General features: G+C 38.2%; 1 protein-coding gene across 1 annotated transcript in view; it reads right to left on the bottom strand.

Moving 5' to 3' along the window:
* ZNF804B (zinc finger protein 804B) overlaps nucleotides 1-13,861 on the bottom strand; it is a 583,084-nt gene that overhangs the window by 459,637 nt on the left and 109,586 nt on the right. The window lies entirely within an intron of this gene.

The following is a 13,861-nucleotide window of genomic DNA, read 5'->3' as shown; positions in this document are numbered from 1 at the left end:
GCAGCATCTGACTTAAGTATCTTTCCTTAGCAGAAAAATTCTCTCTCTAATGTATTACTCTCTCCTTTCTGAAGCCTCCTGGTCCCAGATTTTTTATTTGATTCTATGGCATTCTTAATCTACTCACACTATAGAAATGTTAAGAGAACTAATACAGATCTTTTAGTAGCAGTCTGGTATTTAACTAGTGCTTTAAATAACTATTCATGTTAAAGGTTTCCCTGGTGGCTCAGCGGTAAGGAATCCACCTGCAGTGTAGGAGATGCAGGAGACATGGGTTTGACCCCTGGGTCAGAAGATCCCTTGGAGGCGGGCATGACAACAGACCCCAATATCTTGCCCGGGGAATCCCATGGACAAAGGAGCCTGGCAGGCTATCATCTATAGGATCCCAAAGAGTGGGACACGACTGAATGACTGAGCATGCATGCAAACTCATGTTAAAAGTCTATATTTCTAAGGGACAGGGTTTCTCCTGTGGTAGACTGAGATCCCCATGGGGACAGATTACGTCTAACTCAACTTTATGTTCCCTGGCACTTAAAACAATGTTTGCAACTCTATGGTAGATTAATATATAATTGTTGAAAAAAGAATAAAACTGAAAATAAAGAAATAAGTTAGACTCACATTGTAAAACAAGGCAATCAGCAACCTGGACAGGAATTTCTTGTGATAAACTAGTCTGATTCCGTGATAGACTTTGCTCAATTTTATTTTTGCCAGGAATAAATAGCTTACTTTGAATATGGAATAAAAATCATAAAGTATTACCCAAAGGAATATAACATCATCAAAGTTCTGCTGCTAAATTGGTATTCGAAAATGCCATTTAGAGACAAGAAAAACATCTTGCAGGTCCATTGTTTTAAACAAATTAAATATTCTGATTTCTTTATAGTTCATATTAGTTAATGAATTGATTTTATATGAATCAAGCTTCTTTTTTTTCTCATTCCTTTTTCTTTTCTTTTTTTTGTTAACATAGTTCTTTGCAAAAGCAATCCAGTTATTTCAGGCATAGGCCTATAACTATGAACCTTAAATTCCTTTTTCTTTTTTAATTTTTATTTTTACTTGAACCTTAAATTCTTATAACTCAATATCCTACTAAGTTCAGATGAATTTGGGGTAACTTGCTTTTTTCCAATTAAAAAGATTATTTCTTTCTTTTTTTTTTAATTTTTATTTTTACTTTATTTTACTTTACAATATTGTATTGGTTTTGCCATACATTGACATGAATCCACCACGGGTGTTCTGAACTTGCAAAATTAAAAATTTACGGAAGCCAAAGTTATCTAAAAAAAGTTTAACTACCCAACAAGGTATGCACAAAAATATTCAATAAAGTACACTTTAATTTGCTTTTAATATAAACAACAAATATATCACCTGAAGTACTTCAGAGGAAGTACAAAGTAAATATATTCCAACATTAAGCAAACAAAATTTTAAATATCACGTTTAATTGCAATGTATAACTATAATAAGCTTAATGTTATACAAATAGGAAAAGGAGTATGTCAAGGCTGTATATTGTCACCCTGCTTATTTAACTTATATGCAGAATATATCATGAGAAACGCTGGGCTGGATGAAGCACAGCTGCAATCAAGATTGACGGGAGAAATAGCAATAACCTCAGATATGCAGATAACACCACCCTTTCGGCAGAAAGTGAAGAACTAAAGAGCCTCTTGATGAAAGTGAAAGAGAGGAGTGGAAAAGTTGGCTTAAAGCTCAACATTCAGAAAACTAAGATCATGGCATCCAGGCCCATCATGTCATGGCAAATAGATAGGAAAACAGCGGAAACAGTGGCTGACTTTATTTTTCTGGGCTCCAAAATCACTGCAGATGGTGATTGCAGCATGAAATTAAAAGACGCTTACTCCTTGGAAGGAAAGTTATGACCAACCTAGATAGTATATTCAAAAGCAGAGACATTACTTTGCCAGCAAATGTCTGTCTAGTCAAGGCTACGGTTTTTCCATTGGTCACGTATGGATGTGAGAGTTGGACTATAAAGAAAGCTGAGTGCCAAAGAATTGATGCTTTTGAACTGTGGTGTTGGAGAAGACGCTTGTAAGTCCCTTGGACTGCAAGGAGACCCAGCCAGTCCATCCTAAAGGACTGATGTTGAAGCTGAAATACCAATACGTTGGCCACCTGATACGAAAAGCTGACTCATTTGAAAAGACCCTGATGCTGGGAAAGATTGAGGTCAGGAGGAGAAGGGGACGACAGAGGATGAGATGGTTGGATGGCATCACCGACTCAATGGACATGGGTTTGGGTGGACTTCGGGAGTTGGTGATGGACAGGGAGGCCTAGTGTCCTGCAGTTCATGGGGTCACAAAGAGTCGCACACTACTGAGTGACCGAACTGAACTGAACTGAACTGAAAACTTTATTTATACATATGTGTATGGATGCTTATGCAAATATTCCCTTGGGATCTTAGTTACACATAGTTGCTTGTGGAAAATATTTTTACTTTAGGGGTCTGATGATTAACAAACTATTTTTCAAATCATCAGATCTAAATTATAATATCTAAATCAAAATACATTATTTATGCCTCTGTAAATTGTGATCCCTAGAGAGTTTTCAAATTAGTAGGAAAGAGCATCAAAGAGTGTATTTATTCTTATTACCTAAATAAAATTTTGCTAGGTCAAATCCACTCATAAAAACAAACTTAATTAACTATAATTCTGCAATGCTTGATAGTATCACCAGTTAGAATAAAGTTACATTCTTTTATTAACATATGGCTTATATTAACTGTTGCAAAACACATGAAAAAAATGGCCTGATCCATTTTTTGTGTTTAATTCATAGATTTTAAGTCATTCCATTGAGTTGGTTTGTAAATACTTACTAGTAAAACATCCCCCTGTACAACCTATCCAGAAACATAATCTCCCAAAAAACACAAAGCTCTTGATATAACAGTCTTACATTTTCCTTCATCTTATTGATGAAGAGTGTTGCCTGAAAAATCAACCCAACAACGTCTACCTGCTCACTGGACAAAGAGGCCCAGTGTTAAGCAAAATGCATATTTCATTTAATGCACTATATTTTTAATGCTTTCATTAGACTGTTTATATCTATCCCTTTACATTCAGGAAATGTTTATAAGAATCTCCATTAATAATCTATCTCTAACTTCTTTTATTTCCTGAAAATACTATTGAAAATATTTCTATCTTAAAGCTGTAGGACCAGAAAAACAGAAGATAAAGCTGTAAAACATTGGCATCATCAAGTCTACAGTTGCTGCTCATTGTGTTTTCCTAAATTCATAATGTAATAGTTCTTTTTTAAAGTCATTATTCTTTGGAATATCACTGCATTTTTCTATTCTATAACATTTCTAAAACTCTTTATGAAACATTAACATTAATAGTAACATTATTAATCTGATTTTAATATAAATATAATTCATTATGATATTACTGTCCATGATTTTCTTACCAGGTCTGTACTTGCCTCAAAGTCCTTCATTATATTCAGTGTGTCCTAGCTCTTTAGGGACCGTGAAATTTGGCGCATTTATTGAATATTTTCTGTATTTTTCATCTACTATAAAATATTCATCAAATTCAGTTACATATCATATTCTCTCCAGCTCATCTTAGCTATTATCAACTGTATATAAAATGGTCAGCCTTATTACATGGAAGAAATTATAACCCCATCTCTATTCCTTGACTTCAAGTTGTGTGAGTTCTTAGTTTTGATTTTTATTCCTTTTTTTGTTTTGTTTTTACTAAAGTTACTTTCCATCTTTTGCGAGAAAGGATCAAAAATTTATCAATTTTAACTCTTACTGCCCAAGGGGTTTTATACTCGACAGAAAACTCTGAAGAAAGGAACTTTTGTGGGTAATATTCATCTAGGAAAGGCCAGAAATTGTTCTAATGTGAGGAGTGGGGTATTTAAATCTCCTTTGCTATTTATGAATAAGAAAAAATGTGGGTCAGGAAGAACAGATAATTATAGGTAAAGGCATACACTACTTGGGAGTACAGCTCCTGGAATCAGAATTCCTGATTTTAAGGGTGGGTTCTAATATTTCCTAAATGTGTGGAACTTGGATAAATAAAAACTTCACTTAAGCATTTGTTTGGCATATATAAAATGGAGGTAAAACAGTTAATTCATCAGAGTTACCTGAGGTTTAAACAAGGTAACCCCTGTTAAAAGTCTAGCACATTGCCTGGCTTAGAATAAAAGTTAAAAAAAAAAGTTATTACTCTGAGGCTGGAATACCCGTGAATTAGCAAAACCATAAATTTGTTGCACAATTTTAAAATTTCCTCTTGCAACTTCAGCTGCCTATGTAGAAGAGCAAATAATAGTAGGTGATGTAGAGTTCTGGGGTTGAGGATCTGCAAAGCTTATCAAGATATTCAAAAGTTAAATCTTACTTTTTGTTTAAAAACAAAGGCAGTTGAATAACCCCCCAACTGATTATTACCAACTATATATCCTAAATATTTGTTTCATGGGATTCCATATTTTTAAAAAATGTACAATTTCAACAAAACTTTCAAAACATTCAAATATCTTCATTATTATTATCATTAAGCATACATTTACAAAGTCCTCATATGTGTTTAAAGCTCTGAAAGTTAGAATTAAATGAGAACAGTCTATATCCAAAGAGGCCACATCATCTTAATAGCTATCATTCTTTGCCTAGTCATTTTTCTGAGGGTTACTATACATTGGTTAAATTCTTGGCCAAAAATTAAACTTATAATTTGAAGAAACATAACATATTGCTAGTTCAATGAATATATATACACACACATTTATGAAATAACTGAGAGGAATCAATTTCTCTATACTGGGGGTTATTTCATTTTAATATAGTATCATTTATCCTATATTTTGAATTATTCATTTTAGTGATAGATAGGGACTCTGTTTAGCTCAGTAAATGTTTGGAAAGAATGTGAAAAATTAATGATAGCATAACCCAGATATCTCTTAGTCATGAGTTCTTTAACATTAGAATCTCTGCATTCCCCACAGTAAATCCACTTTACCATGAACTCTTAGACAGCAATGCAGATTTTCACTTATGACTTGACAAAGACTTGACATCACACAACCCTCCTCATATAACTAAATAAATCTTTCACACATTTCATGTGCCAACTCTGCTGGCTCTGCTTTCAACTGTGTTTCTCCTTTTTCACCATTTGCTTGTCTCGGGAAGTGTAAAACAGACTTGCTGCTAAGTCACTTCAGTCGTGTCCAACTCTGTGCAACCCCATAGACAGCCTCCTACCAGGCTCCCCCGTCCCTGGGATTCTCCAGGCAAGAACACTGGAGTGGGTTGCATTTCCTTCTCCAATGCCTGAAAGTGAAAAGTGAAAGTAAAGTCGCTATTTTAGCTTGTTTCAGTATATGTTTGTCTCTCTGATGAAATAGTAATTTTCTAATTCTGCTGCTGCTGCTGCTGCTGCTGCTGCTGCTAAGTCGCTTCAGTTTTGTCCGACTCTGTGCGACCCCATAGACGGCAGCCCACCAGGCTCCCCAGTCCCTGGGATTCTGCAGGCAAGAACACTGGAGTGGGTTGCCATTTCCTTCTCCAATGCATGAAAGTGAAAAGTGAAAGTGAAGTCTCTCAGTCGTATCCGACTCTTAGCGACCCCATGGACTGCAGCCTACCAGGCTCCTCCATCCATGGGATTTTCCAGGCAAGAGTACTGGAGTGGGGTGCCGTTTCTAATTCTAGCAGATACTAGAGCAGGTTATCTTTTCTCTAGATAGTTGATACCAATTCATACAATATGTCTAAAAACACATGTGTGCATGCATGTACACACATACAAACACAGCTGTTTTGCAGTGTAGTCTTTCATTCCTCCTGAGATTTGGTTAAAGGGGAGTGCAGGGTTTGGTCACTCCTATGACACAGAAAGGGGTTGGAGGAGAAGAAAACCATTGCTTAATAGCAGTCATGTGTTCTAAAAAGCTACAATGCTTCTATTCTAGCAAGAAAAGAGAACAGCTTTATCAGTGTAAGTAAGAGGCAGTATAGTGTGGACAGCACAGAAATAAAGAGTATAACCTTGGATATTGCCTGGTTTGAATCTGAGCTCCATCATTTGCTAGCTGTGTGACTGTACAGTGACTTAAATGTTTCAGTCACCTCATCTGTACAATAATGATAGCACTGGCCTCATAGGGATTGTTAAGTGTGTGTGTGAGAATCAGTGATGTAGTATGTGTAAACTGCTCAGTATCGTGATGGAACAGAGTAAACACTGAATGTCAGCCATTGTTATCAGAAGCTTACTCTGGATCTCAATAAAAAGTATAGCATGGTTAGATATATATCTTGAAGAACTGGCCAGCGGGCCCGTTTTTTCTCATAGGGTCAGCCAGATTTAATCTGAGTCTTACTGGGAGGCAACTGGAGTTGAGCAGCAAAATTTCAGTGTGAGTATTGAGTACCTAGAGGTCAGGCCGCCTGAGCCAAAGAAAGGGAGTCAACTCTTCAGGGACTTCATCAATCAAGGCAAAAAAAAAATCCTCAAGTTGTTTTGACACTCATAGCTACTGAGTAGAATATATCTGAAAAGAAACACGTAAAACATTACTTATTGGCTGCTTCTAGAAAGGGAAAGTGAAAGTCTAGTAGAAAAAGGTCAGAGTGGATATTTTTATTGTACACACATGGAAACTCGAAATTTTAGAGCTTGAGAATTTGATGCTTATCCAGAAAATAAAGTAACTAAAATTTTTGAAATATAGCCCAAAGTGAATTGCATACGTACTTTCAAACATAGCTTAGTTACCTAAATTCAAATTGCTATACTGCAATGAACTTCCACCAGCTGATCTTTTTAGCTAAGTTCAAAGACTTTAACTCGTCTCAGAACATTCGCTTGCAAACTTGTTCTGGCCCTGATTCACAATAAATTTTGTATTGCATGAAGCTATGTGTGTTAATTGGAAAGTTAGAGATCAAACAATACTTAGTTGTTTTTGTTGTTGTTGTTGTTCAGTTATCCAGCTGTGTCCGACTCTTTGTGACCCCATGGACTGCAGCACGCCAGGCCTCCCTGTCCCTCACCATCTCCGGAGTTTGCTCAAGTTCATGTTCATTGCATCGGCAATGCCATCCAGCCATCTCATCCTCTGGCACCCTCTTCTCCTTCTGCCCCCAATCTTTCTGAGCATCAGGGACTTTTCCAATTAATCATTTGGGAAATACTAGAGATCTCCTCAGGAAAATTGGAAACATCAAGGGAGCTTTCCACCTAAAGATGAGCGCAGTAAAGTATAAAAGTTGTATAGACCTGGTAGATTATGCAGAGAAGGCAATGGCACCCCACTCCAGTACACTTGCCTGGAAAAATCCCATGAACAGAGGACGCTGGTGGGCTGCACTCCATATGGTCGCATAGAGTCGGAGACGACTGAAGCGACTTAGCAGCAGCAGCAGTAGATGCTGAAAAGATCAAGAAGAGATGGAAAGAATACATGGAAGAACTGTATAAAAAAGATCTTAATGAACCAGATTACTACAACGGTGTGGTTAGTCTTCCAGAGCAATTCTGGAGTATCATGTCAAGTTGGCCTTAAGAAGCACTGCTGCTAATAAAGGTAGTGAGTGCAGTGAAATTTCAGCAGAAATGTTCAAATCCCTAAAGGAGGATGCCATCAAGGTTTTGCAGTCATTATGTCAAACAATACTTTCAGTTCAGTTCAGTTCAGTCACTCAGTCGTGTCCGACTCTTTGCGACCCCATGAATCTCAGCACGGCAAGCCTCCCTGTCCATCACCATCTCCCGGAGTTCACTCAGACTCACGTCCATCGAGTCAGTGATGCCATCCAGCCATCTCATCCTCGGTCATCCTTTTCTCCTCCTGCCCCCAGTCCCTCCCAGCATCAGAGTCTTTCCCAATGAGTCAACTCATCGCATGAGGTGGCCAAAGTACTGGAGCTTCAGCCCCAGCATCATCCTTCCATAGAAATCCCGGGGTTGATCTCCTTCAGAATGGACTGGTTGGATCTCCTTGCAGTCCAAGGGACTCTCAAGAGTCTTCTCCAACACCACAGTTCAAAAGCATCAATTCTTCCGTGCTCAGCCTTGTTCCCAGTCCAACTCTCACATCCATACATGACCACTGGAAAAATCATAGCCTTGACTAGACGGACCTTAGTGGCTAAAGTAATGTCTCTGCTTTTGAATATGCTATCTAGGTTGGTCATAACTTTCCTTCCAAGGAGTAAGCGTATTTTAATTTCATGGCTGCAGTCACCATCTGCAGTGATTTTGGAGCCCCCAAAAATAAAGTCTGACACTGTTTCCCATCTATTTCCCATGAAGTGATGGGACCAGATGCCATGATCTTCGTTTTCTGAATGTTGAGCTTTAAGCCAACTTTTTCACTCTCCTCTTTCACATTCATCAAGAGGCTTTTTAGCTCCTCTTCACTTTCTGCCATAAGGGTGGTGTCATCTGCATTTCTGAGGTGATTGATGTTTCTCCCAGCAATCTTGATTCCAGCTTGTGTTTCTTCCAGCCCAGAGTTTCTCATGATGTACTCTGCATAGAAGTTAAATAAGCAGGGTGACAATATACAGCCTTGATGTACTACTTTTCCTATTTGGAACCAGTCGGTTGTTCCATGTCCAGTTCTAACTGTTGCTTCCCGACCTGAATACAGATTTCTCAAGAGGCAGGTTAGGTGGTTTGGTATTCCCATCTCTTTCAGAATTTTCCACAGGTTCTTTTGATCCACACAGTCAAAAGCTTTGGCATAGTCAATAAAGCAGAAATAGATGTTTTTCTGGAACTCTCTTGCTTTATCCATGATCCAGCGAATGTTGGCAATTTGATCTCTGGTTCCTCTGTCTTTTCTAAAACCAGCTTGAACATCAGGAAGTTCACGGTTCATGTATTGCTGAAGCCTGGCTTGGAGAATTTTGAGCATGTGAGATGAGTGCAATTGTGCGGTAGTTTGAGCATTCTTTGGCATTGCCTTTCTTTGGAATTGGAATGAAAACTGACCTTTTCCAGTCCTGTGGCCACTGCTGAGTTTTCCAAACTTGCTGGCGTATTGAGTACACCACTTTCACAGCATCATCTTTCAGGCTTTGAAACAGCTCAACTGGAATTCCATCATCGCCACTTGCTTTGTTCATAGTGATGCTTTCTAAGGCCCACTTGACTTCACATTCCAGGATGTCTGGCTCTAGATTAGTGATCACATCATCATGATTATCTGGGTCATGAAGATCTTTTTTGTACTGTTCTTCCGTGTATTCTTGCCACCTCTTCTTAATATCTTCTGCTTCTGTTAGGTCCATATCGTTTCTGTCCTTTATTGAGTCCATCTTTGCATGAAATGTTCCCTTGATATCTCTAATTTTCGTGAAGAGATCTCTAGTCTTTCCCATTCTGTTCTTTTCCTCTATTTCTTTGCATTGATCACTGAAGAAGGCTTTCTTATCTCTTCTTGCTATTCTTTGGAACTCTGAATTCAGAGGCTTATATCTTTCCTTTTCTTCTTTGCTTTTCTCTTCTCTTCTTTTCACAGTTATTTGTAAGGCCTCCCCAGACAGCCATTTTGCTTTTTTGCATTTCTTTTCCATGGGGATGGTCTTGATCCCTGTCTCCTGTACAGTGTCACAAACCTCTGTCCATAATTCATCAGGCACTCTATCTATCAGATCTAGGCCCTTAAATCTATTTCTCACTTCCACTGTATAATTATAAGGGATTTGATTTAGGTCATACCAGTATGGTCTAGTGGTTTTCCCTACTTTCTTCAATTTGAGTCTGAATTTGGTAATAAGGAGTTCATGATCTGAGCCACAGTCGGCTCCTGATCTTGTTTTTGTTGACTGTCTAAGCTTCCCCATCGTTGGCTGCAAAGAATATAATCAATCTGATTTCAGTGTTGACCATCTGGTGATGTCCATGTGTAGAGTCTTCTCTTGTGTTGTTGGAAGAGGGTGTTTGCTATGACCAGTGCATTTTCTTGGCAGAACTCTATTAGTCTTTGCCCTGCTTCATTCTGCATTCCAAGGCCAAATTTGCCTGTTACTCCAGGTGTTTCTTGACTTCCTACTTTTGCATTCCAGTCCCCTATAATGAAAAGGACATCTTTTTTGGGTGTTAGTTCCAAAACGTCTTGCAGGTCTTCATAAAACCATTCAACTTCAGTTTGTTCAGCATTACTGGTTGAGGCATAAACTTGGATAACTGTGATATTGAATGGTTTGCCTTGGAGACAAACAGAGATGATTCTGTCATTTTTGAGATTGCATCCAAGTACTGCATTTCGGACTCTTTTGTTGACCATGATGGCTACTCCATTTCTTCTGAGGGATTCCTGCCTGAAGTAGTAGATATGATGGCCATCTGAGTTAAATTCACCCATTCCAGTCCATTTTAGTTCGCTGATTCCTAGAATGTTGATGTTCTCCCTTGCCATCTCTTGTTTGACCACTTCCAATTTGCCTTGATTCATGGATCTTACATTCCAGGTTCCTATGCCATATTGCTCTTTACAGCATCAGACCTTGCTTCTATCACCAGTCACATCCACTGCTGGGTATTGTTTTTGCTTTGGCTCCATCCCTTCATTCTTTCTGGAGTTATTTCTCCACTGATCTCCAGTAGCATATTGGACACCTAATGACCTGGGGAGTTCCTCTTTTGGTATCCTATCATTTTGCCTTTTCATACTGTTCGTGGGGTTCTCAAGGCAAGAATACTGAAGTGGCTTGCCATTCCCTTCTCCAGTGGACCACATTCTGTCAGACCTCTCCACCATGACCTGCCTGTTTTGGGTTGCCCCACAGGCATGGCTTGGTTTCACTGTGTTAGACAAGGCTGTGGTCCTAGTGTGATTAGATTGACTAGTTTTCTGTGAGTATGGTTTCAGTGTGTTTGCCCTCTGATGCCCTCTTGCAACACCTACCATCTTACTTTTTCTCTTACCTTGGGCATGGGGTATCTCTTCACGGCTGCTCCAGCAAAGCACAGCCACTGCTCCTTACCTTGGACGAGAACTGATCTCCAAATTTTACATTGATAATGCATGTTCTTGGGGTACCAAGCCTCAGTTTTGCCCTGTCTGAAAGAAGAATCTGATGCAGAATCTTTTTTTTAAATTTTTTTCATCCCTTCTTTAAGAAAGAGTTTTTCAAACTTCTTTCACTGTGGGATTCATTTCAAACATGACATCTAGCACAATGAATTTCCTGCCTTCCCGTAATCACCACAGGTTAATTAGACTTTGGAGATGCTATGAGTGGAAAACTAGAGATATTCCTTTATGTAGAGTAGCCATCTGCATCCCTGAGGTCTTTTATATTAGATGGTGCTCATTCTAAGGAACTGCATGATCACTTAGGGACCCTGCTTACTGCTTGTACTCTCCAATCTTCCATGTTTTCCTATAATCCATTTCCTAGCATATCTCTGAGAGAACTGTATACTGTCAAAAGGACAAAAAGTTTCTCCTTCCTTACCCCAATACTTGAAGGTGAAAAGGAAAATACCTCAATTTTTTATATATTAATTGGTCTCTGCTTCCTTCCTTTTGCATTTCATAGAGTCTAATATGTTCTGAAAATTATGAAAAATTAGCTCTTTTTCAAGACTTTTAATCCCTGCTCTTTTTTTCAGTGCAAACCAGTTTATAAATCTTCCCTGGTGGCTCAGTGGTAAAGAATCCACCTGCAATACAGGGGGTGTAAAAGACATGGGTTTGATTCTTGGGCTGAAAGACCCCCTGGAGCAGGAAATGGCAATCCACTTCAGTATTCTTGCCTGGGAAATCCCATAGACAGTGGTGCCTGGTGGCCTACAGTGCGTGAGGTTGCAAGAGTTGGACACAACTTAACAGCTAAACAGCAACCGGTTTGTATGCAGAGACATAGCTGTATGGAGAAATTACCTACTGGCCTTTGTACCATAATCTAGCAGATTCTCTACTCTACAGTACTAAGCAAAGTGTCGAAAAATGCACTGTTATAGAAATCCAAGCCAGTTATGAGATGCAGACAACGCCAATCTGTAGGAGCTCAGTGCCCGCCCACAGCACATATCAAATGGAGTCTTACACCGATTAGTGTGAGGAAGGTCCATTTATTACCATCCTTTTACTTTATTATCCATCCTCTAAATGTTAACCTATGTGTGTCCTTACTTTTAAAGTAGACTTTTTATAGGCAACATAAAGTTGAGTCTTTTTTATCCAACCTAACAATATCTTCCTTATATTTTTTTAACTTTGTATTTAATGTATCATTGATATGATTGGATTTTAAAACACCATCTTGCTTTTTTTTTTTCTATTTGTCCCAACTCTTTTTTGTTCCTTTTTTTCCTCATTTTCTACCTTTTGGATTGAAAATTCTTTGTAATTCTATTTTATCTCCTTAACAACAATTATTTGTTGTGATATTTTACTGGTTTTTGAAGTTTATAGTATACATTTTTAATTTAACACAATCTACTAACAAGACACCTTATACTAATGCTCAGTAGGTAAAGAATCCATTTGCAGTGCAGGAGACACAAGAGACATGGGTTTGATCAATCCCTGGTTCAGGAAGAACCCCTGGAGGAGAAAATAGCAACCCGTTCCAGTATTTTTATCTGGAGAAACCCATGGACAGAGGAACCTGGTGGGCTACATACAGTCTGTGGGGTCTCTAAGAGTTGCACACAACTGAGTGACTGAGCACACACACACACACACACACACACACACACACAGCGCATCAAGACACCTTTTATTAATACTACTACGCATACCATATAAGAACCATGAAACGCTGTCTGTCCATTTATCCCCTTCAAAATGCACTCTTGTTTTTAAACACTTAACTTCTGAATGCGTTATAAACTCCATGATGCATTAGTGTCAGTGTTGCTTTAAAAGGAAAAACTTGTTTCAGATAGCTAAATTCAGTCTATTGTCTGCTGTGGAAATTTCTTTTTCATCATTTCATCTGTTGAGCTTGGAAAGAATTTCTAGATTGATTTACATTCAACTATTTCGCTGGTGAATTTTTATTTTATTTATAATGGAAGACAAGAGGATGTCAGATTCTTTTCAGTAATTAAGAATATAAAGAGAAAAAAAGAACATAAGGAGAACTTAACTCTATATGTTTAAAATAAACTTGCCTTAACCGCAATTATTTAAAAAATTATGTTACTTTATTTTTTTTTATTTTTTTATTATCCTTTTTTTTTTTTAGTTTTTATTTTTAAATTTTAAAATCTTTAATTCTTACATGCATTCCCAAACATGAACCCCCTCCCACCTCCCTCCCATAACATCTTTCTGGGTCATCCCCATGCACCAGCCCCAAGCATGCTGCATCCTGCGTCAGACATAGACTGGCGATTCAATTCACATGATAGTATACATGTTAGAATGTCATTCTCCCAAATCATCCCACCCTCTCCCTCTCCCTCTGAGTCCAAAAGTCCGTTATACACATCTGTGTCTCTTTCCCTGTCTTGCATACAGGGTCGTCATTGCCATCTTCCTAAATTCCATATATATGTGTTAGTATACTGTATTGGTGTTTTTCTTTCTGGCTTACTTCACTCTGTATAATCGGCTCCAGTTTCATCCATCTCATCAGAACTGATTCAAATGAATTCTTTTAACGGCTGAGTAATACTCCATTGTGTATATGTACCACAGCTTTCTTATCCATTCATCTGCTGATGGACATCTAGGTTGTTTCCATGTCCTGGCTATTATAAACAGTGCTGCGATGAACATTGGGGTACATGTGTCTCTTTCAATTCTGGTTTCCTCGGTTCGGAATGGGAAAAAATAATAGCAA

Source organism: Ovis aries, chromosome 4, assembly GCF_016772045.2.
Source record: "Ovis aries strain OAR_USU_Benz2616 breed Rambouillet chromosome 4, ARS-UI_Ramb_v3.0, whole genome shotgun sequence".
Classification (NCBI taxonomy): Eukaryota; Metazoa; Chordata; class Mammalia; order Artiodactyla; family Bovidae; genus Ovis; species Ovis aries.
The sequence above is the reverse complement of the archived record's forward strand: the minus strand, read 5'-3'. Positions and strand labels throughout refer to the sequence as shown.